This window comes from Lichenostomus cassidix, chromosome Z (genome assembly GCF_008360975.1).
Source record: "Lichenostomus cassidix isolate B80296 chromosome Z, HeHo_3.0, whole genome shotgun sequence".
NCBI classification, from domain to species: Eukaryota; Metazoa; Chordata; class Aves; order Passeriformes; family Meliphagidae; genus Lichenostomus; species Lichenostomus cassidix.
In genome coordinates this window covers 57,561,219-57,578,790 of record NC_139511.1, presented here as the reverse complement: position 1 = coordinate 57,578,790, position 17,572 = coordinate 57,561,219, and the positions used below count along the sequence as shown (strand labels likewise).

Here is a 17,572-nt window from a genome sequence, read left to right as displayed (position 1 = left end):
GAAACAAACATTATCATCTGAGCAGGACTGGTGTGTCAATCTGCCTTTGCTCCTGGTTGTACAACACTGCAAGAGGGAAGCCCAGTGGTTGGCAACACTGCTTGTTATTCTGCTCCACGGATTGAACTCCAGGACTAAGAACTGTGGAGCTGGCTCTTGCAGTATGTTATCTGAGAGATGATGGTTAAGGATGCAATATCATGAGTAAAAATGCAATTTTTCCATAGGGACCTCCTTGCAAGGGCCCAAGGACAGGTAGATTTCATATAAATACAGTGACAAACACCAGCTCTTTATAATGTTCTTCCAGTCTACGGCTCAGTTGGAAGTTTAGTTTCCAGTTTCTCTTTGATTCTTTTCTCTTACAGATTTGTCACTGCAGCTGACTTCCCTGATGTGAGGCAGGAAGCTGCTGATGGGGAAACACCTTTCTCTGTTGGTTGATATTTAACCAAGGGGATATTTCCTAAGATAGGAAACTCTCAAAGGAAGTTACTATGTTAGGAGGATGGGAGGAAATGGGGAAAGAGAGAGTCCTAAATGGTCTGCCAACAGCGCTGCAGCTGCTCCGGCCCTTGCACAAAAAATAGCCAGCATTAAAGCATTTATTTATATAAATACTAAAAAAATATATTTTGATTTATAGGTAACTGCCTAGCTGGGTCAATTTTAGATCATTTGTCAGGAAGTGGAGTATTATTTTTAGTCCAGGGTAAACCAGAAAGTTAATAAGAATCTGGGTTTCTCACTCTGGCATGCAGCAGATCCAGCTTCAGAGAGGGCTGGGGAGAGAAACAGACACAAACTGTTTGTCACAATTTTCTCCAGCCATTATATCCCTCTCTGACCTTTGCTAGTGGAGCTGCAAGGGAGTCCACAAGGTGTGTGGTAGTGACCTGTTCCTGAAGGTAAAGAGCAGCCATAGCTTGCAGAAGGACTTGTGTCTTCGTTTCCCTTAGTGATGGCCAGAAAGTGGTCAGTGTGCTGAGGCAGTACAGGCACAGATACCCAGGAGTGCCTAAATGGTGTGTCTCTGTCATCTCACCTTGTGTCTCCCACTCCCACCCTGAAAAGCACAGTTCTCTGCACTGTTCCATGCTGACTGTGATGGTTTCTGGGCAGTACTGAAGCAATGTTCCCCTCTGCTTTGCCCCTGTTTCTGTTTGATAACACAGGCTGCTGCCTCCCTGGCATTTATCCATCATGTTGTGTCTGGAAACTGGGTCAGAGAAGACTAGCTTTTTGACATACACTTTATAATCATCACTCTTCATTGTGAGCTGCAAGGTCACACAATTCAGTGGCCTGAGGAGAGACATGGATGCACTGAAGCACTGCCAGAGCAGCTGAAAAAGAGCTCCTATTCATTGCAGATTACATGTTTTGACCTAACTCTGACAGAAAAGCATACCTGTCAGCTCCATGGCAGGCTGATTAGGTTAATTAAGTCCTTGTCTATGAGTACAATAATTAGAACTGTCAGTTGTTTAAATGATGATAGAAGAAAGGCAAGATTCACGGAGAAGCACTGGAGTTGGGAAGTACTAACAATCTAGGAGGAAATCTGTAACAGGCAGTGATTTAACACTTCCCTTCAGGCAACCTCATTTATGAATAACGGTGAGGGGAGGAGAAAATTGTGTCCAGTGGGGGTTCATTTTGTTTTGCACCTAAAGTAACGAGAATTGAGATACTCAGTAAGTTTATAAATCATATTTATAGGCTGCAAGCTTAACTGTAGTCTTGGGGTAACCTTGGAAAATTTCACTCTTTTCACAGGGAAGGTCTGCAGAACAAGAAGAATAGTGTATATTTTCTCACCCTCTCAACAAAGGTATGAGAAGCCATTTTGTGTATTCTTGTATCTTTGGATGTGTCAGTACATGCCATGCACCAGGGTGACAAGTTATGGTAGTAGCATGGTGAGTAGCACAATATGGAAAGAAATGGAAGCTGAAAGAAACAAACCCAGGAGATCCATATGTAAGGCTAGAATATAGGACTCAGTGCAGAGAAGCCTCTTAGGACATTTGATTTTTATGCCTCGTATTTTAGACAAAAATACACTTGCAGGAGGCCAGAGACCAGAGAACAAAATAACAGTGTGTCTGTAAAATACACCTGCTAGGACCAGAATTGGGTTTTCTTAGTTCAAAACAAGACTGGAGGAAGAGAGGATCCTTGTGGAAACACCCTTCTAGTGTGGTAGGTGGAAATGTGATATTCACTGAATCACGTGGCAACCGAGTGAGAGACAGGAAGACACCACCTAACACTGCAGCAGGAAAGAATATGCTGGAATTAGAAAACTTTTAAGTGTTAACATGGTAGATATTTGAGGAGATATCAAGATATTAGAGACAGATGTTTAAGGGTGTGATGAAATACTGGTAAGTATTAAGATGATAGGTAAATATTTATTTGCATTAGAGGAGGAAGCTATCTTGCCACCTCTTACAGCTTTATCCATTGGTGACTCTGTAGGGGATGATGATTCAGCTGTGTTCATGCCAGCAAAGCATCTCCTAGAAAAGGTCAGGAAAAAAATAAAAATAAGGGTGGAACAGAATGGAGGGAAAAGGATTAGGAGCTGCAAGACAATATTGGGAACTGATATTAAGAGGAGGTTTGGAAATATGAGTAGATCAAATGATGCAAGGTAATGTGCAGAGTGGCCTAATAAAGAGTCCAATGTCTCCAAAATGCAATAGACACCCCTATAAAAGCTATTGTAATGATAGACAGAGAGGAGAAATCAAAAGGTGGAGAGAAAAGTAATGGAGACTTTTGGATCATTTTTTGCAGAAGGGAGTATGAGTAACAGCAGATCTGAGGAAGAACAGGATGAACAGAGATCTGGAGACCTGTCCATGGAGTAGCCATTGAAAGTTTCAGTCACCAAAGGATTAAGGTACTGTGTTCTGAAGTACGAGAAAGTCTTTTTGGTAACTATGAAGCATTAAAATCAGATCTAAAGAATGTAATTGTATGGGTCATTTTAAAGAACACATCTGTCCCAAATTTTTCAGCATGCATGTATATGTCACAGAAAAATCACATAATCCAAACAATAATTAGAAAAATCCCTCCTGACCTGTGAAAACACTACTGACCTGTCTTCATGGAACTGAGCAGTTTCTCATCCTACTTGCTCAGTCGGAGAAATATACTGTTAAAAGTCTGCATGGATTGACTTAGACGTGGTTTGTAGAAGGAGAGGTAACACCCAGATGTTAGGTTCTCAGCCATTTCCTCATGGTGCTTAAGAAAATAAATTCACTGTAAAGCACAGAACATTTCATAAACATGGAAGCGATAACAACCTCATACTTTACTGACACAAGTCTTCTGTGTGGTTGGCACCAGATGCTAGAAGAAGCTCGTGAATTATATCCATCTCGAGATGAAGTGCTAGAGCCATTCCCTTTCCCAGCAGCAGGAACAGTTGATGTGTATCAGCAGCTTTTCAAGTTTAATAAATTTAGTGATTAACAGCAGAGATTCCTCAGGGTAAGGTTTGCTGGTGCTGTTTTGTGTTAAGCAGAGGCATCTCTGGCCAGCACTGTCAGTCATGCTGCCTGCCCACTGCCAGCTGTTAAATGCCAATTGTTGAGGAAACCTCACTGCAGCTTTTTTTTCCCCCTACACGAGAAAGCTAAACATTATTTAAATGTCATAATATAATGCTCTGCTCTCTGACTATGGTGCTCAAGTGGTTTAGCTGGGGATCTAAAGATGAAAATCAGGGGTTTCTGATAACTCTGGCATTTTGTTATCCAAGCCCTTCCCTCACCATGCAGTGCTCATCCCTGGGCCACACGGCATGCAGGCACCTATCTCCTCTGCTCTTGTGATGAATGCAGAAATAACTGTGGAGCCTCTGCTGTACAATTAAAATAATTCAGAAATTAACAGAGACTAAATCTCCAAGTCACAGTAATGCTCTGAAATCAGGTTAGGAAGAGAACATTGCTACTTGCCTTCCTTTCAATGCTATTTAGCTTAAGGGAGCTGAAAATGTCCATTTTGCTACTGAACCAGAAATAGGAGGCATTACAATTTTATTTTGAAACATTTTTTCCCTACAGATCTCCATGTATAGAATGCTGTCACATTTCAGATGCTTAAACTGGACTAGTGGCTGCCTCACAAAATATTTTATAAACTGAAAATACTTTATAAAGAAAACGTCTTCCAGGTTTCAACATAAAATAAATTACCACAGGAACACAAATCTTCACTACTCTTACAAAGTTTAAAATTTCAGTTTTTACAGATCACTCAGGAAGAGGGGAAAAAAAGAAATTATATTTCAGCTGAAACTATAGGAAATTTTGACTGAACTGAGCCACATCCCTTTTAAATTTACAGCTGCTGGAAATTTGTAAAACCACTTATTTTTGGCCCTATACTGGGCTCTTAAATTCTTGTTTTGTGATATCTGAATGAAAAAAGCATGCCTTTCTTGAGCAGGGTGGCCTGGAGAGGTGATGTGAGCAGAGCTGGTGCAGCAGGTGAAGGCTGAAGTGGTTGATGTGGATACCCAAGGGCAGCTATCCAGCCCCACACTGCACAGTGCAAATAGACAAATCCCTGCAGACCTGCTGCACCCTCTAAGTCTTGGATGTGGGATTTGTATGCTTCTGCGTTGGCTTCTGTGTAGGACTGCTGCTTTTGGACTTAGCAGAAGCAACAGACCTCTGCAGCTGGAGCAGCCACCCAATCCAAAAGTACCGTGATGCAGAATTCACCCACAGGGGCTTTGTCTTGCAAATGGTAGATTCAGGGAGAACCTTAGGTATTCTGGAGATATTGCACACCCAAGCAGGAGACAGGATATGGTCGTTTGGTGCCTTCTTTCTCTGGATTTGCAATTGCTGAAGGCAACAATGTATAATTAGCATTATATTCTATTTTATAAGAGAGAAACAATGTAGGGTAAATCTTATGCTGAGAAGGTAAAGGCTAAAGGAATTGCCTTAGGGGCTTTTGAGCATATGTATTTCATACCCTGATGAGGATGTCTGCATTCATCTAGTACAACACATACAAGATGCCAGTCACATGAATGAAAGAGTGAGGGTTAACTGGAAGCTGGCTTGTAAAAAACAAATAACAAGAAGAACCAGAGGAAGCAAGCAGTAAAACCTCAGATAATAATGATAGGCTTTAGCTGCAAGATGGATATCAAGACCAAGAACTTTAACCCTTCCTAAATTAGAGATTTTTTTAATGTATGGTTGTATTTCAGGCACAATTCTATTTATAAATAACAAAAAGGTCTTCATGCAACCTGCCAATTTATGCAGATGGACAAAGACAGCTTTGGAAGCTTAATAAAGGCTTTTTTTGTTTTACAATACTACATCTGTTTTAGATAATGCAGGAATGCTGTTTAATAGGATCTTTCATATATGCTGCCCATTAAGTATCTCTCCATAATCACTTCAGATGCTCATATTAGCAAAATTAAACTATACAAATGGTACAATGACAAGAGTCAGATCTGAGCAAGGACATAAACCAGGAAAGCAGATGCCATCTGTAGAAATGCCCTGGTCAACAAACTAATAAAATTTTCTTTTCTTCCCCTTTGATAAAGGCTACATTTTATTAAGGAAGCCCCTTCTGACAGCTGTGTTAATACAGTTAGATGATGTTTCTGAGAAACTAATAAGAGAAATGTCTGGAAATAGATTAGATCTCCTCTTTGATTTAAAAACAGAGTGAGGTTTGAAATAAGACCATTTAAAAATAGATTCAGCCTCTGACTTGCCATTGTGAATAACTCAGAACTAATTTTTTCTAAAATCTGAAAATTCAGTCAGAGTTTCGACAAGACTGCAAAACCAAGTGTCTTTTCATGTCTGATGTCACAGTCATTCTTAACAGCATTCAAGATTTCATCTGATTTTATTATTTGGAAGAACACAGAAGAGTAAAATTTAGAATGAAACTCAACTGATATAAGCCCATGTAACCCCTTTTACAACAGTTTACTCGGGAAGAGCATGTGCTCTTTTAAGATTTTACTGCATCCTAAATCCAGTAATGTAAAGTGCTTACCTCCAGGACTATTCTAAGTGCTGGAGTTTAAAGAACATTAGCAGATTTTGCCTGTATTAACTGCACCCACTCCCTGTCTCCCCTGACCAATTCTTGAACAGAAAAAAAGGTAGAGGCAAAGATTGCTTATGACAATCAGCAGTAGGGGTAGAAGTGGATGTCTGTCTTGCTGTCCCAGACATTGCTGAAGTTTGGTGCCAAAATAATTTTCTCATTGTGCTAATTCCTTAATAGCAGCATTGCACGCTCAACGCCAGTTCTCTGCTCTACATGGCTTGACAGAGGCCTTTTGTTAGAGCTGATTGCTGGAGGAAGTTGCTCAGGTCCACTGAGATCCACCACCCAGTCAGCTGTCAGGAAGGTTGTCCAGCAGCTCAACCTTCCAGTGGGGAAAAAACAATCCTACATGGCTCCTCTGAGGGCATCCTGGAGACCAGCACCAGCTGCTGGCTGGAGGAGCATATTCCCGTTGGCTGGCGGAGCGCATTCCCTGCGTGACGCGTGGTCTCCAGCAGCTGCTGCAGCTCCCCCCAGATGGCTGGGCTGTGGGGGCTGTGGGTGGGGGTGAAGGGAGCCCTGCCCGAGTGCCAGCATCTGAGAGGAAGCACTGCCATTCACGCAGCCCAGCTTGGCCCCAGCCGTGCCAGCACATTTGGCACACGGTGACAGTGTAGCCTCTGTTTGTGTCAGTGGCTCTTTCAGCCAGTGTGCGTTCAGAAAGCCAGCGTGCTTCAGAGTCACTTTAGCTGGGGGAACTCGGGTGTCCTGTCAGGGGAAATTCCCTCATCCCCACAGTCACTTGTGGGCATCATGGTCCAGGTGTTGAGCTGGCAATGCCTTGGATTACCTTAGAACACCTGAGTCTTCCTCACGTGGGACTCATGCCGAAGAAGCAAGGCAGGACAAACATGTGCTTGTGTGTGCCCACGGGTGGTTATGAAAGCTAAATTGCATGGAAAAGGCCACGAAACCAGGGGTCTTAAACCAAAAACTTAAAAAGCCAAAACTGAACATAGACAGTGTGGAAGAGCTGAGACCATTGAAATGATGGCCATTGCAATGAGAGTTGAGAGGGACCTTGTTGTGTGATCTCACAGCCTCTTGCGGACTATACCAGCACTGCTCTGATGATTCCTCTTGTCCACTCTCCATCCTAGGCATCCTGCTTCTTTTGCTCACAGGGCAGCTGCTGCAAGCATGGCCTTGGGAGCTGCTGCCAGGATGTCCTTAGAGCAGTGGCTCCTGAAGATGCCTTCCCAGTCCCGTGGCCCTGAGCGTGCTTGGCAGCATGGTCCTGCCAGTGAGTGAGCAATGTGCTGGCTGGTGGAGCCTGGGAGGGCTGGGAGGCCCACAGCCTGTCAGAAGGGCAATCTCCTCGATGGAAGAAGTCAGCAGAAATCAGCAGTGCTGTGGCAGGACCATTGTGCTTTTGTTCTCCTCTGCAGGGAAGGACCTTGTGCAATGAGGAGAATCATTAAAGATCATTATTGCATCCTTAATGCATTCATGTTTCATGATATTCAGAGAGTCTGAGGCAGTACTGCTTTTATACATGTGGCATAACATCAGAACAGCCCACTTTGAAGTATTTTCCTATAGGTTTTACTGATCATAAAATAGAGGCATTTCGGAAGTGTTGTTCCAAAACCAATTTTAGGTTCTATTCTAGACTTAGCTACCTTACCTGCTATTACAATTTTCTTAGATTCTGTGAGAAAGCAACAGGTGAGAAGGTTTTTTAATGAAAATCTGCCCCCATCTTTTTGATGAAACAGCAAATGTTTAACATCCTCTGTTGCTGCATTTTAATATGCATTTAATAAAACTCTTTAAAAACCAAGCCCCAGATCCTTACCTGCAGATCAACTGCCTGATGCACAGAGACCCCTTGTATCACAGTTTGCTTTCCTCACCACAGTGATGGTCTGTGGTCTGGTGAAGCAGCATGTCCCCAGTCTGACACTGGAGCTGATACTATGAAATAGAAGGTTTTGTCTTTGCTCTATTTCTTACTGTCTGCCATCACTTGGCATTGCTCCTGCTGGATGTCACAGGAGGCAGCTACATTTTCTTCTCCTTCTTCCTAATGTGGCCATAACCAAAGTGGTGGTGATGAAGACATCTCTGAGGAGGACAAAGGGAGCAAAGGGAAGCCTCCAACCTCTCTGCATAACAGGAGGTGAACGTTTCCTGGCCAGTTGAACAGGCTTAACATCTCCGTGGGACTTCAGACTTGCTCCTCTGCTGTTAACAAATGGCTATATATACCCTGGGGTGGAAATCAAAGCTGAGAAGGAATGTTGGGATAGGAGTGGAGGAGCAGAGGTTGACATTACAGGAAGCAAAGCCTTGATCATCTCTGATGAGATGATATTTTGAATATAATTTTGATGATCTTTTGAACATCACTAAAGAGATTAACTATTTATCACCTTGGTAAATCCATCTTCCTACCTGTAAGTCCCTGGCTGTGTAGAGTTGGCCATCACGGCGATAAGCAGGTGATGCAGTCCTGGCTGCTCCTGGCAGTGGAGTTCCTGCGTGTGGTTTCAATCCTATGGGAAAATAATCATTATTGTGTGTGAGCATCCCACACACAGGCATACACAGGCATATCACAAGCAGCATGATGTCATGTTTGGTTCCTGCAAACTGTTACTGTTGCAGTGGATTCTCAAGTGGCAGACTGCAATAAATTAATTCTTTTCTTATTATAAAGTCAAGGGAATAAAACAAGCTTTCTCTGATTAACAAAGAAACCAGATGTTCAGAATAATTATTGAAGCACAAGCAAATTCAAAGCCAAATAAAGCCAATATATCTGGATATAGTCTCCTCAAAATCTGTTTTCTCTCCCTTCAGTCTCTCAGCATGCAAAAATAAAAATCTTGCTGAGTGGTAACACAAAAGTTGATGATTAATTGTATAACTTTCTCTCTGGAGCATTTAATTTCTGGGAATCATGTCACACACAGTCCTCACTGAGCTATAAGCATTACCCATATGCAGTAAAATATTATAAAGATTTCTCCCTGCATTCAACCCCTCTTATGATCTAAATAATGTCAAGGACTCAATTCTGCTTCCTTAAGCAGAGTTTAAGCACCTTATTTGAAGGACATTATTGGCTACATTTTCAACATGAAAGGCAGGGAGTCTTGAAGGACATGGTGAACATACTCATGACAACACTGAATGGGTTATAACTTTGAGTGAAGGTTTGTTAATTAAAATTTTGAGACATGCATGTGTTTGATGATCAATGTGCTTATTTGTGTATGCAAACACAGTAACTACGCTTCCACAAATAGAGAATTTCTTGAATATATAATTTTGTATAGGCCTCACAGAACAATTAGTTCTGTTCAATAATCAACACAATGCAAGCACTAATTCCTCGGGATGTTTGTTTGTGCTTTTCACACAATGAAAACATATTCACCTTTCTAAGTCCAGGGGCTGTCCAGAAAGAAAATTCAGCCATATTATCAGTTTGAGGGTATGCAATCAGTCAGTCCTTGATAATGCTTTAGTATATACCTTCCTTGGCACACTACTTGAGCATGCATTGCACACTGCAATGCACACAGATGCATATACATCACACAACACTACTGTACACAAAGGTGCTTCTTTTAAACTAGAAATACTGTCTTCTTGTGAGCTTGGTTTTGGTCTGGTTCTGTTTTGTTGGCTTCATCCCTAAAGGATAATTTAGGAATACAAGTAATTTACAGAAGATCTCCAGGACGTAGACTTCAGAAAGCAGCAAGATTAATTATTGCAATATCTACTATGCTGAGCATTCCCTTCTTAATAATAAAGTCTTCAAATCAAACACTACTGACACAATGACACACTTGAATTTAGTGACTTGACTGAACAGAAGATAGGGATCATTTCCTTTAGCCTTTTGTCCAGTATATTAACTTTGATCTCTATATATGGGTAATTCTCATTACACTACACCTTTCCTAAATCATGTATATATTTTGGACTATTCACTCTCTATTCCACCAAAAATGGGGGCTGTTCAGCTGGATATGGATACTTTTATCCTAAAGTAGGTCAAGACAAACTGTGCTTTCCTTTGCATATCACAAAATCTTATCACAAATTATTTTTCATTAATCTCAAATCCAAAATATATTGCAGCAGAAGTAAAAGCCAAGCTAACATCTGTGATGGATCTCCATTCTTAAATAAAGTACAAAGAGATTTTTGTTTTACAGCTCCATACCCCTCCTCAACTTGCAAAGATGAACTGCATTTTCCAAGTTTTGAAAGAGGAAGAAAGTTGCAGGCATATCACTCACAAGCTGGAACAAAGCTTGACCAAACTGTGGAGTGCCGGTTTTGGGGCACTAAGGATGTGCTTTCTCTTTGTGTGCAGCTTTATACAGTGCTAGCAACAGCATCAGTACAGCCATGATTACTCTGCCATACTGGGTAGCATTCCTGGCCTCAGTGCTGGGGCTTGTTTTTTGGTACACAGAATATTTTCACTGAAGCTAGGCCACCCCAATCTCTAGAGACAGTCTTTCATGCTATCTGGCTCAGTGTGGAACAGGTTCTGCAGGAAAGGCTCTGACGAGGGATGCCTTGACCAGAGCTGATTACAAGGAATGTGTGTAGTGCACACACTGTCCCTTCCCAGTGTGACCATACTATATTGTTACTCTTCTCTTGTCTTCAACCTTCTTCCTCATCTAGACAATTTCTGTATCCAGCCCTTAATTCTGTCACCCAGTGCCCAAGGTGGGACTTGGAGACTTGTTGTTAACTAGGGTGGCCATGGTTAAGACCACAAGCAAAAGCGTGCAGAGCTTGTGGATCATGCATGGTAGTGAGCAAAATCTTCAGTAAAAGGAGCTGAGATATGCTAGGAACTACCAGACACACGTAAATTGCAGATCTGAAAGGTCTATAGCTTTGCCAAAAGGTCACAGGCTTCATACAAAGCATTTCTGCCTTCAGCAAAAACTCAAGTGATACTCCTTCAGTTTCCAGAGTTTAGACACTTTGAGAATGTCAGTAACAGCACAATTACGTTTGGATACACTCAAAATAGTTTCCCTCAGACCGAGACTTCTAGGAGTAAAAATGTCCCGGTGTGAGGTAAAGTCCATAGAACAGAAAATTTCAATTCAACTTTTAAAGTTTGACAAAACCATCTCCAACACAAAAGGGATACCTCTGCCAAGTCATGCATCTGAAATAATTAATCCATGGAAAAACAACCTCAGGAGCTGCTGGATGCCCGTGGAAGCACCACACAGCCGTTTCAGTACCCAACACGCTATTCCCCTGGGAAAGTAGGAAGAGATTAGGCGAGCAGCCAGGATTTCGGCAGAAACCGCAGCAGGGTTAACACACCCTTTCCTGTTTCCTCCCTTTCCCGGCGGGCTCTGTCGGTGGCCAGCAGAGGTCAGCGCGCCCCAGCGCAGCCCCGCCGAGCGCTCCGACTGCCCCAGCCAGCTCCCGGCATGTGTCCCCCCCGGACAGGGACCCCGCTGTCCCTCGGGGGGCCGAGAAGGGGTTAATGCTCTGCTTGCTGCCGAAGGGTCTCTGCGGATTCAAGCTGAGCCCCTACAAACAGTGGCAGTCTCTGCCACGGGGAGCCTCCAAAATCTTGCCAGAGAAGGGGAGGAGAGAGGTGAAGCAACTTTTTCAGTGTCGCCCAGTAGGTTAGTAGAAGAATGTCACATTTTCTGTCCCCACCTTTAGGAAACTGCCCTGTTCTTCCGTGTGTCTGAGTGATTCAGAAAGCTTCGAGGATAATTCTCCAATAATGCTACCTTTGGCTGATAGTGCATCTTCACCAATTTTAGATAGACAGGCCTCTACTTCAAACATGAAACTGTCACAAATCCAATGAAATGGCTCTTTTCCTCTTTCCCACCATCCTCTTGCTTTTCAGGAATATTCCCTTGTTGATACATTCCTTACTTTGTTCGGCTGTTTGCTGTAAAATCTCTCACCTCATTTAGCTACATTGTGCACAAAAGCAGAGGGACACCACCATTCCCCAGACAATTAATTTAAAAGATACAAACAATATTCTGGGAAGGGTGTTTTCAACATGAAAGGAACACCCTTGCCCTGAATCGCTTACATTATAAGATATTCCTTCCAATACCAGTTAAATTTCAAGTTGTTGCTAACCTATCTCTGTTCTTGGGACAAGTTTTGTGCTTTAAAGTTTAAGTTAGCCAATCTAATACACCATTTTCACTGTTGAAAGGTTTCTTGTCCGTATTTTTGTTGATGCCTAAGCAAATAGAAAACAGTATGTAGAACTTTCTTTTCTGTTACAATCTGACTGGGTATTCATTTCTATGTACTCATAAAACAGATTGTGAAATAGATACCCAATTATATAAATTGCACCCTATCATAGCTGGGCCTTCTTCCTACAAATCTACAGAATACACTGATTTAAGCTACAAAAAGAATCTTAAAAAGAAGTAATATGTTAATTTTTCTGTGTTTTTTGTATTTTATGTCCCTAATATAAAAAATACTAAGAGTGAAGTTATTTAAATGCAGGCTTTTCACACTCAGGATGAGATCTAGCCATATAACCTTCAAAGGTCCTGTACAGCTTTTGTATATTGGAGAGAAAATAGAGAAGAAACTTGATCCTGGTCTGTAATTGACTGCAGTGGCAGAAAATATTTGAATCCAGCAGGATCCATAACCAAGTAAAGTGGCAAATTGAACCTAAGGATTCAGAGGTCAATCTGGAGAAACTAGAAACTAAAGGATGCTTGTCAAATCAGAAGTGTCTGGCTATTGGAACAGCATATCAAGGGGTGTAGGTGGAAAGCAGGCATTTTTCAAGATGTCTGTCTCTGCTGGGAATGTGCAGGGGACATTCGTGCAGCTCTGGAGGTGCTGGTCAGGACCATCTGGACTCTGCAGGTCCTCACGGAGGGTGCTGTGACACCCAACATGGGCCTTTGGTTGCCACATGAGCATGGGCTGTGCATGTTTTTCCAGCAGAAGCCTGGGTGGGAACTCACAAAGGTGAACGTTAACAAACAGGAAACAAGAAAACATGTGGAATTAATCAGTTCCAGTGAACTGGCATTTTCTCATTAAAATGTGTTCAGTCAGGCCTATGAAGCAGAGAATTGCTGCCCTCCTTAAAATTATATCCTGGTTCTCACACAGACAGTTTATTCAGGAAATGAAAGTGGATGATGCGTCCTCCCAGCTTCCACATGAATTCCTGGTGTTTGTTTACATTTGAGGCAAGTTGGGATGGTTTCTTGACTTCATTAGAAAGCAAGTAGTAGCTCTACAATTTTCAGTGATCCATGCTCAAATATGTTTTGCAAAAGCTTAGTTGTGAAAAAATCAGTAAGATTTTGTGTTGAAAGTAGCAAATACAATTACACTCTCCAACAGCTGTATCACTTCTTCAGCAGCTGTATCATTTAAATAAGCTTTTAGTACACTTTCTGCATTCAGAGTTAAATATTCAGGTCAGAGATTTGCCAGTATGACCCTTACTTCAGTGAAAACAGAACGTACTTGTGTATTACTAATCCACACATTTTACTATAAAAATCAGCAAGGAAAACAAGATAAACTGTGTGTGCAAAATAGCTGGATTAATTGTGGTCACATGGTGACTTGAGCTAGTAGAAGTAAACCAACTGCTTTAATAAAATACAGCAGTTTAGAAGGATAATTTCCACAGAAGACCAGAACTGATTTTCCAACAAGGGCAACATGTGAAATAAATTTTAAATAAGAGATCCTCAAACTTCTAAGGAAGAAAATATGACTTTAAAGGATCTGCGTAATACTAAGAGATCAATTTCAAACAGATTTGAATAATGGTTTTTGAACTTATTTTTCTTGTTTATTACAATCTTCTCCTAGTTTTGTGTTAGGCTAATGTGAAAGTAACCCATGCCGTATTCCAAATAGCAGCATAAACCTGAAACTTCACAGCCAAGGTATCTCATCTATCATTGAATCATAGAACTGTTAAGGGAGAGGATCTTGTTGCAGAATACAGCTGAGAGGGAATGGAGTTGCCTCTAATACTGGAACTGCAGGATGAGGTGGGAGGCAATTATCCCCATGTTCCCATTCTGTAAGCAAATCATTTTCCCAGAATGGCCAAATGTGGAAGTCCTGAGGTTACATCTCCTGGGTCAGCAGCTCTGTGGGCACATCTGAGTTTGGTTTACAAGGGTATGTTGGGGAACTCCTGCAGCAATTTCTTCTGTCTCATTTGTGTGGGAAGGAAAATCTCGTATTTCATGACACCAGCAGTCTGTCCTTCATTTGTGCAAGCACAGCATGGTCTACCTGACACTCCATGCTCTCTGGAATGGCCTTATTTCCAGAACAGTCTGACCTGGGTCTTGGGAGCTGCAGAAGTTCAAACTGCACCCTAAGGCCACTTGGTCTTCAGTTTCCCTTGAATGCTGTGGATGCCTTTCAGACTTACTCACTCAGCCAGGCAACTGTGTCCTTCCTCCATGTGCCAGAGTAAGGACAAGGTGCTCCAGATTAGCATCATTCATGGACAAATGAGCACCTGATGCTTTCTCTGCCCTGCTCTGCATCACTGTGTTTTATGCCAGGCACAGCTCTGGTGGTTTCAGCATAAATCACTATCCCACCTTTATCCCGTCTCTCTGCTTTCATGGCTCCCAACTTTGCCCATATTTGTTTTAGCTAATACTGGCAAGTGTCAGTCCCATGTGAGTACATTTATGCCTCAATTATATCAATGTCACCAAAACACCATTAACATTGTACTGAGCACTTTGTAAATCCCAAGCCTCACTGAGACTGATGGACATTAAATACTACTTTGGTGTATTCATCATAGCTGCATTAGTGGCAAACTCATGCAAAGCATGTCAAAGCACAGCCTGTGATTTTACACAGACCTGTAATAAAGTAATTTCTAATATTTTTCTGCTGTAAACTCAACTGATATGGTAAAATCATTTCTGACTGAAAAAGCCCTCAAGAAATTGCCTGCTTCCAGATAGGCACCTTCAGCATCAGAAGCTGCCTCCGTGCCTGTTGAGCTCAGCAGAAGTGGCAGTGATTCCTCTGAGCACTGAGCTGTGCAGTCCCATTGAAACTGTGTTTGTTTTCAAATGTCTGTGATTAGCAGTTGTGGGGCAGTTTGCTTGGAGAAAATAAAGCCTCGGAGCTGGCAAATGAAATGTCAGCATCTGAGGTGCTGTTTCTGATAGGACACATCAGTTCTGCTGTATCAGTTGTGCATACCTACAAGCTGGGCTGTTATCTGGAGGGGCAATCTGTTCCTTTAGCTACGATCCTCACTCTTTAGTGGTAAGCTGACTTGGCTTCCCTTTAAGGTAATTGGCAATATGGCTCCTTTTCATTTTGACCAGAGTTCAAACCTCTGTTTCTGACAACTATAATGAAAGTAAAAACATAATCTTATTCACAACCACAAACTGTGTGTGATGAAAAAGTCACATGAAGTTTTCTCTGCAAGGCATTTAGCCCTGATGTGCTGCTTTAACTGCTAAGCTGCACTTACATATACAGCTAAGAGCAAGCCCTCTTGTCATGCATTTGTGCACAAACATCCCACATTGCCTCCTGTAACAACAGCCACATTATGCTTCCTTGCACAAAACCAGCTGTCAGTTTAGATTTCCTTAATCCTGCTAGATTCCAACTCAGCCAGCTAACAACCATTATCTATGGGAAACCCTTCTGCGAAATAAAGCAATGTCCTTACAGAAATGACATGTCATAAAAATTAGTTTGGTCACCAATCCAACAAAATACTTTGTTTAAGTTTGAAAACTACAGACTGGTGGTATCATGTTCCCTGGTGCTATAGATCTCAGAAATGATGAGCAGGACAGCACAGTAACAGCACGCAGGGCCAGATTGCCGCTTGCCCTAATTATATAACACACTTAAACAGTGCAATTGTGTTTTGCAAGTTGCTGTTATGTAGACAGTGTACACATATGGCACAATACTCTCCAGCATAATCTTTCCAAACTCCAACAGTGCAAATGAGAAATGTGAACCATGAGGATTTTGACAGCATTAGGACGCCTCATTTGAAAGCAATGTGCTCCTACCAGTGGAAGGGTTGAAGGGGACAACTGTTCCCCATAAGGACACAGTAAAGGTTTTGATGGGCTCCTCTGTGGAAAGCTAAGGAGAAGACAAATAGCAGGTGCACACTGCAGACATTATTCCTGCCTGTGGTAAACAGGAGGCAGAAGAACACCAGGCCATGTCTCAGGACCCTGGACACAGAATACCATATAGATCAGATCGATGAGTGACCATGAGCATCTTCAAGGCAGGCTCTGGTCCTCAAATATTTTAGCCCACACTGAGCTCTGCAAGTGCTTTAAGCTTCCTCATGCACCTGGGTCGTTGGGTAGGGAGAGGGAGGAAGGTTGGATGCATGCTCAGCATAAAGACCATACCTTGTCAGCTGAGAAAGGGAAGCTGTCTCTGACTCAAGTCAAACGGTTCAAATGCAATGCCTCTGCCAGGTCCATAAACACATGACACTTTGACAAGAATTGCAGCTTCCCAGCACATCGACTGGTGAAAGCTGAACATTTTCTCCAGGTTTTTCTGGGGTTTTTTTGGTGCATTTGTATCATAAGAGGTGTTTTTGTGCATTTGTGTCATAAAAGGTTTGCAGAGTTGCTAATCACAGTCAATTTAAAGCCAGGAGTAAGTGTCCAATATATTAGTAGATTGTCATAAAAAGAAAATTAATTAAAAGGTGGGATTTTTTAGTTATATTGTAGGCATTGTTAAAAGTGTTAAGGAGATGTTTTCCCTCAAGAGCAATAAGAGAGAAATCTCTTCTTGTTTGCAATGAAAGCTTAGACCTTTATCTATTTACAAGATTTGGCACTAGGGACTTTCAGAAATAAAATCATGATGTATAACTGGACTCATGATAAAATACCAAGATCTGCGAATCCATACATAATCTGATAATCCTTTTACATCCTGATCATCAAAGACTGTAAAGTTTTCAGTGTGTTCAAATGTGAGTCTCTTCATGACATTTCAAGCCAGGCACCAGATCTGGTTTTCGGTTCACAAAATAAAGTACAGCCCACAGCTGTGCTGTAACCACACAAATGAAAACATGTACTTCCTTTTTTGGGAGTAATATCAAGCCTTTTTGAAGATAACTTTTATGTGGATAAGGGAGAGGGGCTAGTATCTCTTCCAATAAATGCAGTAACCAGCATTTTATGAGCTTTTCTTCAGTATTTTGCTTTTCTAAATGAAAATTGTGCTTCTTTATTAATAGTTATTTCCAGCCTAGTTATTTTGGTTCTGTTGAGTTCAAACAGCTATTTAGAGTGGAAAAAACCCAAAACCGCTGTGGTCTGTTCCCTGTAGGTTGATGGAGACCTCTAGGCAATCAAAATAATCAGAGCACTGTCTCAGGGTCAGCCTGATCCCTGCAGAGATCTCTGCAGAGGCTGTAGCTGAGCTCTTC

General features: G+C 41.9%; 1 long non-coding RNA gene across 1 annotated transcript in view; it reads left to right on the top strand.

Annotated features, from left to right (window-relative positions):
• The first annotated feature begins 11,520 nt into the window (after positions 1–11,520).
• The window catches only part of LOC146424974 (uncharacterized), a 60,297-nt gene continuing 54,245 nt past the window's right edge, over positions 11,521–17,572 (top strand). The window contains exons 1-2 of the long non-coding RNA XR_014846778.1: positions 11,521–11,753; positions 12,616–12,770. This is a non-coding gene — a long non-coding RNA (uncharacterized LOC146424974). The remainder of the gene's footprint in view (positions 11,754–12,615; positions 12,771–17,572) is intronic.